The sequence below is a fragment of the Hibiscus syriacus genome, unplaced genomic scaffold, assembly GCF_006381635.1.
Source record: "Hibiscus syriacus cultivar Baekdansim isolate YM2019G1 unplaced genomic scaffold, ASM638163v2 tig00110332_pilon, whole genome shotgun sequence".
Lineage (NCBI taxonomy): Eukaryota > Viridiplantae > Streptophyta > Magnoliopsida > Malvales > Malvaceae > Hibiscus > Hibiscus syriacus.
In genome coordinates, this window is record NW_024062688.1 from 7,247,657 (window position 1) to 7,267,660 (window position 20,004).

Here is a 20,004-nt window from a genome sequence, read left to right on the forward strand (position 1 = left end):
TCACCTGCCCTGACCAGGCAGAGTGAAGATCAGACACCCTCTGGAGTGCCTGTAAGTGATCAAGATTTGTTCTTTAGAACACTGGACGCGGTATTGGCGCGTTTCCAACCTTCTGTTACTTCAACTCCAAGAATGAATGTTGCAAATGAGTTGAGGGGTATAAGAGCACCAGAGTTTAAAGGTGAAGTCGAAGAAGGTCCTGTTACTGCGGACCTTTGGCTTAATGACGTGAAAATCATGCTTGAGGGACTTCATTGTTCCGATGTTGATAAGCTAGATGGAGTGGTTTCATTGCTGAGAAGGCAAGCAAGGATTTTGTGGACCAACGTTACATTGAGAATGTTCGGTGATCAAGTAACTTGGTCTTTGTTTTTAGAAGAGTTCAAGCATAAATACATCGGAGATCAGTTCATCTGACAAATGAAGCAGGAGTTCATGAACCTGAAACAATGGAACTGTACAGTTTATGAATACGAGTGTGAATTCAACAAGTTGAGTCGCTTTGCTACAGAGCTTATTCCTACAGAAAATGATGTTTGTGATTGGTTCGTGGAAGGATTACGTCCAAGACTGAAGAAAATATTAATTGTGTTAAATCTATGCTCGTTTCAAGAAGTGGTGAACCGTGCTAAAGCTTTAGAAAGAGCTCAGAATGAAAGGTTTGGAGATTCTTGGGCTTAGACATAAAAAAGAACATGTGCATCGTCGAGTTCGACACTATCAAAAAGGGGCCGAGATGCTGGTCCTCGACCTCAGTCCAGATCAGAGTCAGTGACATCCTCCGCGAGGGGATCAAACCCAATGAGGGGACGACAAACTCAGCCAGTGGGATCCAGAGCCGGAAGATCTAACCCGAGCCAAGTCAGACAGTGTCCACATTTTGGAAAGAATCACTCGGGGATATGTAGAATGATTTCTGGAGCTTGTTTTAAATGTGGGAACACCAGACATTTTGTTTGGGATTATCCTATGATAGCTGGTGAATCGGTACAGCCAGAGAGGTCTACCTCGGTTATTCCAAGGGGAAGAGGTAGAGGTAGAGGAAGAAGTCAATCAGAGTCATCAGCTCTGCAAGAAATACGTTCTACAGCTCGTGTGTATAATCTCAAGACTAGCGAGGATAGAGATGACCCAAAGATAATATCAGGTATCTTCCAATTGTATGACAATAATGTGTTTGTATTGATTGATTCGGGGTCTACATATTCTTATAATTATAGCAAGTTAGTGAAAGAATTGAATATTTCGTTAGAATCTACTAGCAGTGAGGTAATAGTGACTAATCCGTTAGGACGCAGTGCTCGAGTCAATATGGTGTGTCGAGGGTGTCCCATACGGATTCAGGGAATTGAATTCCCTTCTAATCTGAAGGAATTATCTTTTGACGAATTCGAGGTGATATTAGGAATGGACTGGTTATATCGTTACTATGTCAATGTTGATTGTAGACTGAAAAGAGAAACGTTGAGAAGTTCAAAAGTTATTGTATTTAGTGAAGGATGGAACCTATTGGCTAATGTAATATCAGTGATGTCGGAAAAGAAGTTATTGTTACAGGGATGTCAAGGGTTTATTGCAAGTGTGCTGGATGTGAGAGCAAAAGAGAAGGGAATTGAAGAAATTCCTATAGTCAGAGAGTTTTCTGACGTTTTTCCTGCAGAGTTATCGGGTTTGCCTCTAGACAGAGAAGTCGAATTTCATATTGAAGTCATGTCGAGGACTGTAACTATTGCCATGTCACCATACAGAATGGCCCCAAAAGAATTACAAGAATTAAAGATTCAATTACAAGAATTATTGGACAAAAGGTTTATCAGACCAAGTGTCTCACCATGGGGAGCTCCAATTCTATTTGTTAAAAAGAATGATGTATCCATGCGTCTTTGTATTGATTATAGGCAACTTAATAAAGTGACCATCAAGAACAAATATCCACTCTCCCGAATTCATGATTTATTTTATCAGTTAAAGGGAGCTTCAGTGTTTTCAAAAATTGATTTATGTTCTGGTTATCATCAATTGAAGATTCAAGACAAGGATATCCCAAAGATGATATTTAGAACGAGATACGGTCACTATGAGTTTATCGTGATGCCATTTGGAGTTACGAATGCACCAGCTGCTTTGATGGATCTTATTAATAGAATATTCTAACCCTATTTGGATCAATTCATGGTGGTGTTCATTGACGATATTCTAGTGTATTCAAAGTCCAAAGAAGAACATAGTTCACACTTGACGAATGTATTGCAGATTTTACGAGAAAAGAAGCTTTATGTTAAACTCTCTAAATGTGAATTCTAGTTGAAGGAAGTGATGTTCCTTGGACATGTGATTGTTGGGACATGTGATTGTTGCGAAAGGAATTCGAGTGGATCCCCAAAAGATTAAAGCCATTTTAGAGTGGGAAGTTCCAAAGAATGTGTGAGAAGTCCAGAGTTTTCTACGATTAGCTGGTTATTACCGAAGGTTTGTTAAAAACTTTTCGATAATAGCATTACCCCTAACCAAGTTATTGAGGAAAGAAGTAAAATTTGCATGGACTCCAGAGTTCCATTAGAGTTTTGAAAAGCTAAAGAGGATTTTAATATAAGCTCCAGTATTGATTCAACTCAAATCTGGCAAGAATTATGTAGTGTACAGTGATGCGTCTCATAACGGGTTGGGATGCGTGTTAATGCAAGAAGGTAAAGTGATAGCATATGCTTCGAGGCAATTAAAACCGCACGAGAAGAATTATCCAACGCATGATTTGGAGATGGCAGCGGTAGTGTTCGCTCTTAAGATCTGGTGTCACTACTTGTATGGTGAACAATGCTATTTGTATACAGATCATAAGAGTTTGAAATATTTGATGACCCAAAAGGAGTTAAATTTAAGACAGAGAAGATGGGTGAAGTTCTTAAAGGATTATGATGTAGTGATCGATTTTCATCCGTAGAAAGCGAATGTGGTAGCAGATGCCTTAAGCCGAAAGACGTTTGCAGCCTTACGAGCTTTGGATGCCAGACTATTGTTAAGAGGAGATGGTGCTATATGTGCGGAATTGACTCTCAAGCCATCATGGCTAGATCAAATTAAAGAATTACAAGCTGGATATGAAAAGTGTTTAAAGAAGTTACAGCAGATAAGGGATGGAGAGGTTATCGATTATAAAATGAAAGCTGATTGGAACCTATATTACCTATATTATCAAGGGAGGCTAGTGATCCCAGATGATGATGAATTGAAGAAAGACATGTTAACGGAAGCGCATTGTAGTCTATTGACTATGCATCCGGGAGGAAACAAAATGTATATGGATCTCAAAAGTCGATATTGGTGGCCTGGAATGAAGAGAGACATTACGGAATTTGCATCCAAATGTTTGACGTGTCAGCAAGTCAAAGTTGAACATCGGGTTCCGTAAGGATTATTACAACCAATGTCTATTCCTCAGTGGAAATGGGAGAATGTAACAATGGATTTTGTAACGGGGTTACCTTTGACTCTGAATAAAAGAGCTTCCATCTGGGTGATTGTAGATAGATTGACTAAGTCAGCTCATTTTATTCCGGTACGTGTTGACTTTACCATGGACAAGTATGCAGAGTTGTACATCAGGGAGATTATACGTCTACATGGAATACATGTTTCTATTGTTTCGGATCGAGATCCTAGATTTATGTTAACTTCCTAAAAAGGCTACTTTTAAAGCCTTTTTCACTTAAGTTATTGTTTGTTTAAAAGCTCATTTTAGTCATTTTAGGATCATGTAGTTGCATATAGTTGCATTTGTGATGGTTGTGCTATTTTATTTCTTAATGATGCTGTTTGAGGGAAAGGTACAGTTTGTCTATGGTGTGCAGGGAATATCAAGAAAAAGGATTCTTTGGGAAGTAATGCCGCGGCATCACACGTTGCTAAAGCAGATTGAAATGCCTTGGCATTTCTGGCGCAGAAAAAGACAAAAAGATAAGGACAGCTGGCACTGGACAGCTGTCCCTGCACGTGGAGGACTACTGTAACCGCCTGCCAGAGCTACCAATGGACCACTGCCACTTGGAGGATAAGATTCATGCACAAAATGTGATTCTAGGGGTATGAGGGGTATTTTGCACCCAACAAACTCATCATTACCCCTAGATATTTTATTTATTATATATGACACCTCATGGGAGAGAGAGAGAGAGGACGAAGAGCACACGTATAGAGCAGAAAAATCAGATTTTTAATTTCTCTTTTTCTTTTATTTTTCCTTGGAATATTCCTCCATTGATAAAGCTCCAAGGAGTGGCAAGCTAGGCGCCGAAAGGAGCTAGCGAGCTAGGTGGTTCGTGGTGGCCGAGAGGAGACCTCCGGTGGCGCGACGAAGGCTTCTTCTCACTTCCCTTTTTGCTGTTATTTTTATATTATTTTGTGGGTTGTTGGAACGAATATTTTCATGACTTTGTGTTTGGATATTTCGAACCCCACCATGAACTAACTTATTTGGTGGTGGTTGGTTGAATGGTTGTTTGAACTTTATTTTCAATAGTATATTTAAGTTTATTTTGGTTATTTATTTGCTTTGCTTATGAATGCTTCACCATCTAGGCTTGTAAGAGGCATGGAAATGTCCATCTCTTAGATGAAGGTTAGGTATTCGGAAGAATCCTAAACTAAAAATACTTGTAATTATTCGGAAGAAACGCAAGATAAGATCCTCATAAGCAATGGGTTATGGTATTTTCAAGGGGCTTTGAACCGGCCTAGGAATATTATAACTTAATCCCTTAGATCTCGGAAGAGACTAGGATAGGATTTCAACGACTAAAAAGGGTGTCTTTATCAATAGGGTAGGCTGTCCAACATCGTTGAGTGAGAGTAGATGCCTTGACATCCTATTCTGTTAGGTTCTTTTGAACACTTTAGGAAAGCCCTGTTGAGTAAGTAAAGACAATATAGCTTAAATATACTTGAGAAATAAGTTTAGCAACCTTAGACCAATCATTACCATTCATTTCATTAGAAGCTTGTCACGTGAGGATTATTTTCTTCTTATTTTATTTATCTTTTTATTTACTGTTTTTATCATTTCTCATTGCCTTGACATTTCACCATACTCAATATTAAACATCCATCATTGCCACTGCATTTCCATTTGCTACACCATCACACCATCAATCCACATTCACCAGCATACACATTTCCATTACCGTGACATTTGTATATATCAAGACTAACTATACTTAGATAATTTAGTGGGTTGCTTTGGTTAGACTTTCGTAATTTCACCCAATCCTTGTGGATACGATACTCACTCATCATTATATTACTTGAGCGATTGTGTATACTTGCACATTATTTGCGTATATTTTATAGTACTCACAACACGCAACAATTTACTTCACGGTTTTAGAAATCATTACATAAAGCGTTGGAGACCCAGTTGAATTTCAGTACAACATTTCATCCTCAAACCGATGGGAAATCGGAGAGAACAATCCAAATTTTGGAAGATATGTTGAGAGCTTGTGTTATCGAGTTCAAAGGATCATGGGAAATGTACTTACCACTTGTTGAATTAGCGTACAACAATAGTTATCAATCAAGCATCAAAATGGCTCCCTATAAAGCTCTTTATGGAAGAAGATGTCGTACGCCTCTAAATTGGTTCGAGCTTAAAGATAAAGAAATTCTTGGTCCTGAGTTGATCCAGGAAGTGGAAGAAAAGGTCGAAGTAATTCAAAGTAATCTTAAAGCAGCAGCTGATAGACAGAAATCATACGCAAATTTAAAGAGAAAAGTTTCTCAAAGTGTCTCCATGGAAGAAAGTTTTAAGGTTTGGACGTAAGGGAAAACTTAGTTCTAGATTCATCGGACCGTATGAGATCGTAAAGAGAGTTGGACTAGTGGCATATCAGTTGGCGTTGCCACTTGAATTGGAGAAAATTCACAATGTTTTTCATGTCTCAATGCTTCGGAAGTATCGATCTGATCCTTCCCACATTGTGACTCTAGAAAAGATCGAGATTCAACCGGATTTGACTTATGAAGAGGAACCGGTTAAAATCTTAGCTCACAAAATTAAGCAATTAAGAAACAAGACTATTCCATTAGTTAAAGTCTTGTGGAGAAATCACAAGGTGGAAGAAGCGACGTGGGAACGTAAAGAGGACATGAAGATTCAATACCCCCATCTCTTCGCGTAATGAAAATTCGAGGACGAATTTTCTTAAGGGGGAGAGATTTGTAACATCCCAAAATACGGGTTAGTGACTAAATTGTAAAACTTCATAATTTGGTGACTAAAGCAGAATAATTGAATAGTATTGTAATTTGGTATAGGATTAATTTGCAAGGAAGAAAGAATAGAAGGACAAAATGGTCATTTGCAAGGAAAATAATTATTTTGTTATATATATATGGAGGCCACGTGTATATAAGGAAGAAAATATCCAAGCTTCCAGACAACTCTTCTCCTCCTTTTTTCTTTGTGCGTATGAGCCAAGGCAAAGGTAAGAATTCTTATTAGTTGTTTATTAGTTGAGATTTAAGTTTGGTTTTGCTTCTGAGATGCTAATTAAGCTTAAGGAAAGCTTAATTTGCTTTAAAACAATAAGATGAATGATGTAGGAAGAATTAAAGATTAAGAGTTCTTGAATGAAATTTCAAAATAAAACTCATAAGGAGAATTGAGAGTTGAATTTGACTTGCCACCAACTTGATTAAGAAATGTGAAGTGTTAGAATCAGATTTAGAACATGTGGGAATTTGAGTGAAATTCTTAAATACTATAGGGAGAAATGGATTTTGAAGGTTAAGAGATATTGAATGAGTATTAATTAGTTTAAATAGGTGTATAAGAGTTAACAATATAAAAAGGGGTGATATATGAAGAGTTGAGAGGATCAGGAAGGGATTTTCGTGCTCAAAGTGTCATTTCTGGGCTGTGTGCATCGATGCACATTCAATGTGTATCGATGCACTCTCAAATAAATGAACATCGAATGCAATTAGTGCATCGATGCATAAGGAGTGCATCGATGCACCTGTTTAAAATACAAACATCGAATGAGAATTATGTACTGATGCATAGATAATGCATCGATGCACCCGTCAAGGGATGCATCGATACATGGTGTAGTGCATCGATGCATACCTTCATTAAAAGATAAAAATAGATTTCTTTTTAGCCTAAAGAGTGATAGTTTAGAATATATCAATTAGTATACTGATATGTATCAATGTACTACTATGTAGATTTAGAACGTAATCTCGTTCCGGAACAATCGAAGGATTAGAATCGAGTCAAAGCAAGGCTAAGGTGAGTGCATATCCTAGATGAAATGAAATTGATATAAGACTTGCGATAAGTCTATCTCTTATCATTGAATTTATGATTCCATATTCATGTACATGCATATACATATTAATGTTATAGTGATTCCATGCATTTTTCATTCATGATTAAGATGAAATTATATGAATGAATGTTATTATCAGAGAATTCTTCCAGGTATGTGAAATAATAGAAATGATCAGATGAAGTGACTTATGTGGTTATACGGACAGTGATGAAAGAGATTAAATGATAAATGTATTTATAATTAAGCCTATGTTATTTAATAAGAGAGCTATATATATAATTGACATGCCAAGAGTCGAGGGATTATCAGTGGCCCGTCGGGACATAGTGGTTCTTCGGAACAATCAGTGGTCCTTCGGGACATAGTGGTCCTTCGGGATAAATATTCAGTGTCCCTTGAGGGAATTATACGAGCTGTCGTGACAGCATAGTGCACAACCTCTATGTACTCGCATACCTTTGTTCTCAATAATGTACATGGGCAATCCAAAGATAAATTAAAGTGAAATTAACAAGAGAATGTATGTGTTATGTGTACATGATATCATCATATATATTATAGTGAACTAGAGGCATGCAAATAAAGTTGTCATGATCATAAGGAAAGAATGCATGTTCATGAACGCATTGTTATATTTACATGTTTATTTATTGCCTCACTAAGTCTATAACTTAACGTGTAAGTGATTTACACGTAGATACCAAGAATCGGGAAGAACAGGAATATGAGTAGCAAGAAAAATAGCACTGCCAGAAGATCAGATCAGGAATAACTGATAAAGTATGTATTTTGTCGTGTATATTGTCGGCATGTAAGAAAAGTGTCAGTTATGAATGCTCTGATCAATTTTTGGTTGTTTTGGTCATTTCATGTAAATAAACCGCTTTTATGTTAATGAAAGTTTTAAATTTTCCTTGAATTTGGTCAAGAGTCAAAGTTTGAAAAGTCAATGTGATACTTCAGACTCGTATTTGGGTCGGATACGGGTTTTGGATGTTACAAAGATGCTAGGTTGGTACAAATAAATGATCCTGTCAAGACAAATGAGAGGTTTGAGTTTGCTGCGAATTCCATTAGGACCGGAAAGTACTCAATCCTAACATTTTTGCCTAGGAACTTGTTCGAGCAGTTTCATAGAGTTGCCTATATATATATATACTTCCTTGTGATTGCGGTGCTCAATCAGCTGCCTCAGCTAGCGGTATTCGGCCACTTTGCTTCCATTTGGCCACTGGCATTTGTCCTTCTGGTTACAGCAGTTAAAGATGCGTATTAGGACTACAAGCGCCACAGGGCAGACAAGATTGAGAACAATAGGCTAGCATCGGTTTTGGTTGATCATGAATTTGAGCAAAAGAAATGGAAGGACATCCAGGTTGGTGAGATCATCAAGATTCATGCTAATGAAACTATTCCTTGTGACATGGTTCTGCTTTCAACTTGTGATCCAACAGAAGTTGCATACGTGCAGACCATTAATTTGGATGGAGAGTCCAATCTCAAGACACGGTATGCCAAACAGGAGACCCGTCTGAAGATTCCTGAAAAGGGGAATGTTCCTGGGTTGATTAAGTGTGAGAAACCCAACAGAAACATAAATGGGTTTCAAGCTAACATGGAAGTTGATGGGAAACGAGTGTCACTTAGTCCCTCCAATATTATTCTTCGTGGCTGTGAGCTCAAAAATACTACTTGGGCTATTGGGGTTGCCGTCTATGCTGGCCGTGAGAACAAAGCAATGCTTAACAACTCAGGGGCCCCATCAAAGAGGAGTCGGCTTGAGACCCATATGAACTTGGAGATCATCTTCCTCTCACTGTTTCTCAAAGCATTGTGCACGGTTCTCCGTCTGTGCTGCAGTTTGGTTGAGACGCCACAGGGATGAGTTGGATTACTTGCCTTTTCACAGAAGAAAGGACTTCTCTGAGGAGGAAGAAGACAATTACAATTATTATGGATGGGGATTAGAAATAGTTTTCACATTCCTCATGTAAGTAATTGTGTTTCAGATCATGATTCCTATTTCACTGTATATTTCCATGGAGCTAGTCAGGGTTGGTCAGGCTTACTTCATGATTCAAGACACCCAGATGTATGACGAGGCTTCAGATTCAAGATTTCAGTGTAGGGCTTTGAATATAAATGAGGACTTAGGACAAATCAAATATGTTTTCTCTGACAAAACCGGTACTTGGGACAAATCAAATATGTTTTCTCTGTCAAAACCGGTACACTTACTGAGAACAAGTTGGAATTCCAGTGTGCAAGTGTTTGGGGGGTAGATTACAGTGGTGGAAAGGCCAGTTCACAAGATCAGAACGATGGTTACTTTGTCGAAGGTAAACAACAAATTTATCTCTAGTTCTACTGTGTAGAAATTAACATTATTTAAGGTTTGTTTAGCATTTTCTTACTTAACCCTTTTCCTTATTAAGTGGATGGGAAGATTTTGAGGCCGAAGATGGTGGTAAAGACCGATCCTGACCTTCTACAGTTTGCTAGGAGCGGAAAAGAGACTAAAGAAGGCAGTCACGTCCATGAGTTCTTCCTTGCACTGGCAGCTTGCAATACAATTGTGCCTCTAATCGTAGATACACCTGATCCTAATTTGAAGTTGATAGATTACCAAGGCGAGTCTCCAGATGAACAAGCATTGGTTTATGCTGCAGCAGCATATGGATTTATGCTAATAGAGCGAACCTATGGCCATATTGTTATTGACATTCAAGGAGAAAGGCAAAGGTAATCTCAAGTGCTGACTTCTATCTTCTTGGTTTTGTTTCCACCATTTCTGTTTAATTTTTATATTATAATGACCTCTGCCAGAATTAGCTCAGGAATTGCTACTAGATTTGAGCTTCTGATGTCGGTATTTAGTGTAAACACTTGGACAGGGTACTTTAATTATGATAGGAACTTCTAGAGGGTCAACATTTTATCCCACCTTTTATACCACAAAGTAGGCATGTGAGTTTCTTTTATTTTCTGGATAATCAGTGTGCGTGTGTATTTATGAGTTTCATTCGGAGAAGTTTCCTCTACTACTTTTGCATCAATAAAGTGATGGTTTGACGACTACATTCTTAACCTGCACAGGTGAAAATAACTAGTATTTCTTGCCTGGAGCTTAAGATCCTTAGAAATATAGTTTTATTTATGAGTTTATATAAGTTTTTTTTTTCACATATCAATTATAGCTTTATATTATTTGAGGTTATTGGCTTTATTTTATATTAGTCTTTACATATTTCAAGTATGAGGTATGGGAAAGTATTTAAATACCTATTTGAGTTTAGTTTCTATTTTTCCCCTCCTTTTGTTGTTGAATTTCAAAATATTGGGAGGTTGGGATATCTTAAGATTTAGGAACTGACATTGAAAATTCTCTTGCTTTGGGAGAAGAGAAGAATGTATATATAAAAATATAATACTGTATTAAAGATGTGCTGGTTGTGCTCCTGAGCTTCAATTATATAAAGTTCTCTTTGTTGAATAAAAATGTTTTGGGTCATGCAGGTTCAATGTTTTGGGTTTGCACGAGTTTGATAGTGATCGGAAGAGGATGTCTGTTATATTGGGGTTGCCAAACAAATCCGTAAAAGTGCTTGTGAAAGGAGCTGACACAACAATGTTCAGTGTCATAGACAGATCTCTGAATAGAAGTATAATTCGGGCAACTGAAGCCCATCTGCACTCTTACTCCTCAATAGGCTTGAGAATACTTGTCATTGGGATGAGAGAACTGAGTACTTCAGAATTTGAGGAATGGCATTCTTCATTCGAGGTGGCTAGCACTGCTCTAATGGGTAGAGCCAGGATGCTTCGGAAGGTTGCAACCAGTATTGAAAGCAATCTCTGCATACTGGGTGCCCCTAGTATTGAAGATAAACTACAAGGAGTGCCAGAAGCCATTGAGTCACTTAGAACTGCTGGGATCAAAGTATGGGTGTTGACCGGGGACAAGCAAGAAACTGCCATATCAATCAGATACTCCTCGAAGCTGTTGACCAGTAAAATGACACAAATTATAGTGAACAGGAACTCTAGGGAATCATGCAGAAAGAGTTTAGAAGATGCCATCATCGTGTCTAAGAAACTCGCAACTACGTCAGGCACTACAAATGACACCGGGAGAACTTTGGGAGCTAGTTTAACACCTGTAGCATTGATTATTGATGGTACCAGCCTTGTTTATATTCTTGACAGTGAACTCGAAGAAATGGTAAGGAGTTCTTGACTTGCCTTTGTTTTCTGTTTTCAATTTCTAATATCCCACATGCTGATGTGACTTTATTTTTCATCTTTGCTTGTAGCTCTTCGAGTTGGCCTGTAATTGTTCGGTGGTTTTGTGTTGTCGGGTGGCCCCGTTAGAGAAAGCCGAAATTGTTGCCCTAGTAAAGAAGAGGACTTCAGACTTGACACTTGCCATTGGCGATGGTAATCATCATTCTCTTGGTTTTTTATCATCATCTCATGATTATTAAGGAGAAAAAAATGTAAAATTTTATCTGCTTTTTTTTTTCTGGTTTGGGTTTATTTAAGAAATACTATTGGATGTGTCACAGGTGCTAATGATGTTTCAATGATCCAAATGGCGGATGTGGGAGTTGGAATTAGTGGCCAAGAGGGTAGGCAAGCTGTAATGGCTTCAGATTTTGCAATGGGGCAGTTCAGATTCTTAGATACTCTTTTGTTGGTCCATGGGCATTGGAATTACCAGCGGATGGGCTACATGATACTATACAACTTTTACAGGAATGCAGTGTTTGTCCTTGTTTTATTTTGGTGAGTTATTTTTTTTAGATGGAATGCTTGCACAAGTCTTTTGGTACTAACTGGGCCTAAAGCGAGTTTGAGGCAATGAAATGATATATTTATATATTAAATTTACATTGAATGCTTAACATGATACCAAAGCCAAGGTCTAATATGTTGTTTCTGAGCCCCGATGAGGTTAACCAAGTGTGTGCCCTGTAAGCTACACTCGAGGTTAAATGGTGTTATCTTACCTTTGTTGAATACTGGGTTTCTGACCTCTCCACCTATTGCTAATTAGTTTTAGGTTGTGAATTCTCCGTAGAAATATTCTTCCTTCTCTCAGCTGGGTTAAGAACAATTGATTTCTAATCCCCGCTTATTCAAAATCATAATTTACACTTGAGTCAAAATAGTCGTTGAATCATATTTTGGTCAGCTAAAGTGAAATATCAGCAGTGAATATGCAGTTCTTCAGTATGCTCATTGCAGGTATGTGCTCTTTACTTGTTTCACTTTGAGCACTGCAATCAATGAGTGGAGTAGTTTGTTGTATTCTGTAATCTACACATCAATGACAAGGACCTAAATCGACGGACACTTTTGAAGCATCCTCAGCTGTATGGGGCTGGGCACCTAGAAAAAGCTATAACAAGAGACTCTTTTGGATAACAATGATTGATACTGTCTGGCAAAGTGCAATTGTCTTTTTCATTCCTCTTCTCGCATACTGGAGCAGCACCATTGATGCATCAAGTATAGGAGATCTTTGGACTCTTGCGGTGGTTATATTGGTTAATTTACACTTGGCCATGGATGTCATCCGTTGGAATTGGATAACTCATGCAGCGATTTGGGGATCTATAATCGCAACTGTTATTTGCGTCATCATTATCGATGCTATACCATCTTTAGTTGGTTACTGGTAAGCCCTTCTACATCACATTTCTTTTCTGTAAGTTTAATTCTGGTCAAAGAATTAGCTAAGACTGTGTTGGATTCCAATGTGTTACTAAGGTTTGTGAAGAGAAGTATTAATAGGGAAGCGGATAGTTTAGCTAAGGCGGGAATTGAGTAATGTTTACTGTGTTTTGTGGTCTGTTTTTTTGGCTTTTGTTGGGAGTGTTATATATCCTACATGGGATAGGTGTGTTTTATGAGTAAGGTTGTAATCTAGGGGGGTTTTACCTTGGTTGTACTCTTTGATCATATTAATAAATTTTGGGCACTCTTTTCCTCCTTCCAATGCCCGTTAAGATATTTTGTAACTTAATGGTTAAGAAGGGGGTTTTTAACGAGGTCTCTTTCTTATCAAAAAAATTAAGCACATCGATGAACCATGTTGAGATAATTGTTTTTGACAGAAAAAGTATGTTCTGCAAAAATATATGTACTAGGGCATACATATAGAGGTGGCAAATAGGTGTCACATGAGTTCAGGTTGGACTGATTTCGACTTTGAGTTATTTAGGGTTCGGGTTATTTCAGATTATGTGTTTGTATCGTTATTTTTATCCGTCCCAAATTATATTAGGTCTGGGCTCTTTCGGATGGATTTTTAGGCTCGAGTTTACTTTGTCACCTCCATATAACATATAGATGTGCTTCTGTATGTGTGCATACCAATATGGTTATTCCAAAGTTTTGAGTTTCTGTTCCCTTAGCTGTGGCCCTGAGGTTATTATCCATGATGCTCTGATTCATCGCATTTTTCTTTGAAGTGCCTCTGTCAAACATATTTTCGGACATTAATACGATGATATTATCTTTCAAGAATCCTCCAAATACACGGAAAAAAACTGAATCTTCAAAGGAAAATGGTAGAAATTAATGGTAAAAAGCCTGTGCATAATCGATCCTACCGCTCTACGACTAAAGAGTCTGACGTAAGTTAGAATGCCAGCCATGCCTTTTAACATGACAATTCATTTGAGGCTTGTAATTTTCCTTGCGTATATATTTTCTGACCCTTGCCCACGTATGTGTTTTAACAGGGCCATCATTGAAATCGCGCGAACCGGATTGTTTTGGTTGTGTTTACTTTCCATCATTGTCGCCTCACTAATACCTCGATTCGTCGTGAAAGTTCTTTATCAGTTTTACACACCTTGTGATGTTCAGATCACACGAGAAGCGGAAAAGTTTCAGGCTCGGAGCGAGCCTGCAGCCGTAGAAGTCGAAATGAATCCGATCTTGGATAATTCAAGGCCATAAGGTGATTTTGTTTGTATCTCATTTTTGTAAAGTATCATGTTCGATAGGCTTCTGCATAGTATATTAATCTTTCTTTGTTTGCTATCCGAAGGATAGAATTAGTACACCTTAGGCTTGTATTTTACGTCATTAAAATGAATGTAAACTAACATTGTTTATAGCCGAGAGAACCATACACACCTAAAATTTCAGTGAATAACATTTGCCATTTTTTGTTGTCCATTCACGATGGTCTATCGATCTTTAGATTTTGCTTTAATTCTATTGGAACAATTTTAAAAAAGTTTATAATGTTCCAATAGTTTTAAGTGAAAAAGTTATAAATGAAAAATTAATAAGCGTTCTCAATAATTATAGAAAATGTTTTTTAAATTAAAAATATAAATAATTATATCTATAACATATATATACACTATTAATAATTAAATAAAATTATAAATATATATTATTTTATAATTAATCAAAACTAATAAAAAAAATCTAGATACGCTGATTTCCGATCCTATTATTATGCGCTCGGAATTCTATTCGGAATCAAGATGCGGTTACCCGAATCCGCAACACCAGTTAATCTATACTAACTCTAATGTTTTCATGGGGCAACGCTCCATGTTCAATGGTGACGAAGAAGAAGAAGAAATATTCATTTCAATATCTTGACTAGGAGACTGAACCGGCAGGTTCATCCACTAAAACCACGGTCTGCTCTAACGGTTTAAGTGGATGGACCGGAGCTCTACAAAGTGGACAGTTCGAGTGCTATAAAACCAATCAACGTGGAAGGCATGTCTACAATCAGGCAAAACGCGGGATTTCTCGTCGTTCTCGAACTCCAACAAAACGGCGCAAGCAAGCGGAGATTATTTGCTACGTCGGAGTAGATAAAAGTGGGTAGTGTTTTAATGACAGAGGGATCCAAACCTTTGGTAGCAACGACGGAGGTCTGCTGTGGTGGTAGTGGAAACGGGGAGTAACTGCTGAGCACGACGGCGGCTGAAGAGTAAAGGAGCGTAGTTTTTGAAGCAGAGTAGGGTTAATAAGGCTATGAAGAGAAGGATAGCGGTGCAGAGCATGAGTTTTCCATGAAGAGCATAATTAATGTGCTTGTTAGGTAAATCACTGTAGTCATCCATGGAAGGATACAAAGAAAGAAATGGAGGAGGAGAAAGGTGGGTTTTGGTGAAGAGAAAAGAGGGAGATGGAAACGAAATCAAAGTGATAATTAAGGACTAAATACGTGATTTTACAAAGCTCAGCTTTGTTTTATTTTGTTATGCACTCTGCAGTATGCATGTTATGGTGATATATAACCTCTCAAACCCCCCAATGCGCAATTGCGCATTTACCGAATCGTTACTAATTATTCTTAACCTTTTTTCAAGATGTAGTACCATTTACGTCTTATCAAGTTTAGAAATGTCACTTTATTTTTTAATAAACTATGTGATTAGTATATAAATTATTAATTTTAATTTATTTTAATTTTTAGACTTTTATTTTTTTAAATAACATTTAAGGTTTAGTTTTTTTAGTATTTTGCCGTTAAAAACTTAATGAGTGATATGCATATGATATCTTTTTCATAAGTAAATTACATCATTCATCACTTAACTATCGTCTCACTCCTATTTTGATCACTAAAGTTTAATTTTTTTAATTTAATTACTTAACTTTCAAATCATTCCAAATTTAATCACTCTAACTTTCAAATTAATTTTTTTATTTTTAATTATATATCAATAAAATAATAATAATAAATGTCATGTCACAATAATTATTAAAAAATAAATTAGAGTGATTAAAATATAAGCTATCTGAAAGTTGAGTAGTTAAATTAAAAAAATTTAAATTTTAGTATCAAAACAGGAGTGATGAATGATGTAATTTACCCAAAAAATAAAGTGTCGTTCAATTTTTAACAGCGGAATAAATATTAAATATTAAGTATGATATTTTAAAAAAATTAAAAATTTAAGTATGAAAATGCATCAAATTGATAATTTATGTACTAAATACATAATTTATTCTTTTTTTAACATAAATGTGGTGTCTACTTTGTATGATGAAAGTAACAAGCAACAATAAATGAAAAGACATATCAAGTACTTAATGAAAAATAAGATAAATTATCATTTATCTTTTATATATGTATATCTTTATTTAATAAATTAAAAAAAGTGCTTACTCTGACGTAAATGTTACTTGTTCCATATTAATAAAAAAAAGTAAGTTTCAGTCATTTATATTATCATTTTATTAAGTTTTAATCATTGAAAAATTGATTGTCGTTCTATGATGATGTGCTATATTAGTAAAAATAATAATTTTTAATTTAACTATTGTACTTTAGATGAAATACTAATTGTGAACGTAAATAAAATAAGTGAGAATGGTTAGAACAAGAGCGATTCAAAAGTTGAGTTATTAAATTAAACATTTTTAAATTTTAGTGACAAAAATATAAATGATAAGATAATTGAATGATGAATAATGTAATTTATCTTTTTAATTGTTAAAAGTTTCAAAGTTTGGCAACCAACTTTGGAAAATGTTTTTTCAAAGTTTGGTAAATGTTTCTTTGAAAAATGTTTTTCAAAGTTTGGTAAAATTTTGGTAGATGTTTGTTGAAAGTAGGAATGGGTAAATTCACTTTAGTCATTGCACTTTAGGGTATTTTCAAAGATTAGTCCCTAAGTTTCTACTATAAATACCCTTACCTATTTAGCTTCAAAATCATCCCAAAACATTTCTTTCTTCCTATACTAGAGAGCTTTCTTGTGAGTAGTGAGTGTTTTGTAAACACCTGTAAATTTTCTCTCTTAGTAAAAGATCTGCAGCAGCCCGGAGACGTAAGTACAATTGGCTGAACTCCGTTATCAATTTTCGGGTATTATTTTTCCGCTTTTATTTCGCATTCTCACTAATCTGGTTATGAGGAAATTACTTGTACTTGGTTTATTTCCCAACAACTGGTAATCAGAGCTTTTGGTTGTGAATTTTGTCAAATTTTCTGCGAGGTTACTATTCATTACTATTCACGTGAATAGTGAATTTCGTGAATAGTGAAATTCGGTCGGCGATACGAGTTTGTCGACGGTGGTGTTCTAATACACGGTGATTCGCAAGAATTGTCAGAAACGATCCAAACGAAGCCAGATTCGAGTGGGAGCGATGGCTGCAGACGAAGGGAAGGTGAAAATTGAAAAGTTCGATGGTGCGGACTTTGACTTTTGGAAGATGCAGATTGAAGATTTTTTGTACCAGAAAAATCTATATCAACCTCTCTCAGGAAAGCAACCAGAGGGCATGAAGGATGAATATTGGGCTCTTCTCGACAAACAAGCCCTCGGAGTTATCCGACTGACGTTATCCCGCAATGTTACTTTTAACATAGCAAAGGAAAATACCACGGCGGGTCTTATGGCGGCTCTCTCCAGTATGTACGAGAAGTCATCGGCCTCAAACAAAGTTCATTTGATGAGGCGATTATTCAATTTGCGGATGGCGGAAGGGGCATCGGTGGCACAACACCTAAATGAACTCAACACAATCACAACCCAGTTGAGTTCAGTGGAAATTGAGTTCGATGATGAAGTTCGAGCTTTAATTCTCTTATCATCTCTACCAGACAGTTGGAATGCTACTGTTACAGCAGTCAGCAGTTCGTCGGGAAACAGCAAATTAAAATTCGACGATGTTCGGGATCTGGTATTGAGTGAAGAAATTCGACGAAGAGAATCGGGTGAAGCATCAACCTCCTCAGCCTTGCACACGGAGTCTAGAGGGAGAGCTTCAGAAAGAAATTCAAATCGTGGCAGATCAAAATCCAGAAGAGGCAAATCAAGAACAGGAAATAAAGATTTTATCTGTTATAATTGCGGCAAGAAGGGTCACTTCAAAAGAGATTACCGAGCATCGAAGAAAAATACCGGCACACAGGAATCTGCCAACATGACGGAGGAGACAGGTGATGCCATGATTTTAAGCATCAACAGTCCGATTGAATCATGGATCTTGGATTCAGGGGCATCTTTCCACTCCACCCCATGCCGAGAAATCATGGAGAACTATGTCAGTGGTGATTTTGGGAAGGTTCATCTAGCTGATGATGAAACCTTGAAGATCGTCGGAAAAGGAGACATCTGACTAAAGCTGCCAAACCATACCACCTGGAAGCTGACAGGAGTGAGACATATTCCTGGCCTCAAAAGAAATCTGATTTCTGTTGCACAGCTTGATGGAGAAGGATATAGTACAACTTTTTCAGGCTGTGAATGGAAGATTACCAAAGGAGCACTCGTCATTGCTCGTGGTAAGAAGACCGGTACCCTCTATGTAACCTCAAATTTAGAGAATATCATTACAGTAGCAGATGCTGATGGAAAATCAAACCTATGGCACCAAAGGCTCGGCCATATGAGCGAGAAAGGAATGAAGATACTTCTGTCAAAAGGGAAGCTGCCGGATCTAAAGAATGTAGATGTCGGACTATGCGAGGATTGCATCTTTGGAAAATAAAAGAAAGTCAGTTTTACAAAGATTGACAAGACTCCCAAGGCAGAAAGGTTAGAATTGGTTCATACTGATGTATGGGGACCATCCCCTGTTCCATCTCTTGCAGGCTCACTATATTATGTCACCTTCATTGATGATTCAACAAGGAAGGCGTGGGTTTATTTTCTGAAGAAGAAATCAGAAGTCTTTGATACCTTCAGAAAATGGAAGGCCATGGTGGAAAATAAGACTGGTTTGAAAGTCAAGCGGTTGAGGTCTGATAATGGAGGAGAGTACAGAGACAGTAGTTTCAGAGATTTCTGCGCAAACAATGGGATCAATATGGAGATAACAGTTCCCATAACACCGCAGCAGAATGGCGTAGCAGAGCGCATGAACAGAACTCTGAATGAACGTGCCAGAAGCATGAGGATACATGCCGGATTGCCCAAATTTCTATGGGCTGAAGCTATCAACACTGCAGCTTACCTGATCAACCGTGGGCCCTCAGTTCCTTTGGATGGCGGAATACCAGAGGAAGCTTGGAGCAAGAAAGAAATAAACCTTTCACACTTAAGAGTGTTTGGTTGTATTTCTTATGTACACATAAACTCTGCTGAAAGAAGTAAACTTGATGCCAAGTCCAACAAATGCATCTTTGTTGGTTACGGTGGTGATGAGTTCGGTTACCGGTTTTGGGACTACGAAAATCGAAAGATCATCAGAAGCAGAGACGTCATTTTCAATGAAAATGTGATGTACACAGATAGGTCAACCGCAGAATCAAGTAATACCGAAGCTGAAACAAAGGAATTTGCTGAGTTCGAGGAGATTTCTGGAAATGATGTTCAGATCAATCCTGAAGCAGTTCAAGAAGAACCACACACACCAGAACTGAGACGCTCCTCCAGAATTCCTAAACTAACCCAACGGTATTCGCCTTCTTTGCACTATTTGTTGCTGACTGACAATGGTGAACCAGAGTGCTATGATGAAGCAATGCAGGTGGAGGATTCAGTCAAGTGGGAGTCTTCCATGAAAGATGAGATGGACTCGCTTATGTCAAATCAGACGTGGGAATTAGCTGAATTACCACCAGGCAAAAAAACGCTCCATAACAAGTGGATTTACAGGATCAAAGAAGAACATGATGGGAGAAAACGCTACAAAGCAAGATTGGTTGTCAAAGGTTTCAGCAAAAAGAAGGTAT

The 20,004-nt window shown here is 37.4% G+C and overlaps 2 pseudogenes; one reads left to right on the forward strand and one right to left on the reverse strand.

The window, feature by feature from the left end:
• Nucleotides 1-801: 801 nt before the first annotated feature.
• On the forward strand, nt 802-14,425 carry LOC120120060 (annotated as a pseudogene).
• A 447-nt stretch (nt 14,426-14,872) lies between these two features.
• LOC120119645 lies at nt 14,873-15,454 on the reverse strand (annotated as a pseudogene).
• Between the last annotated feature and the right edge of the window lie 4,550 nt (nt 15,455-20,004).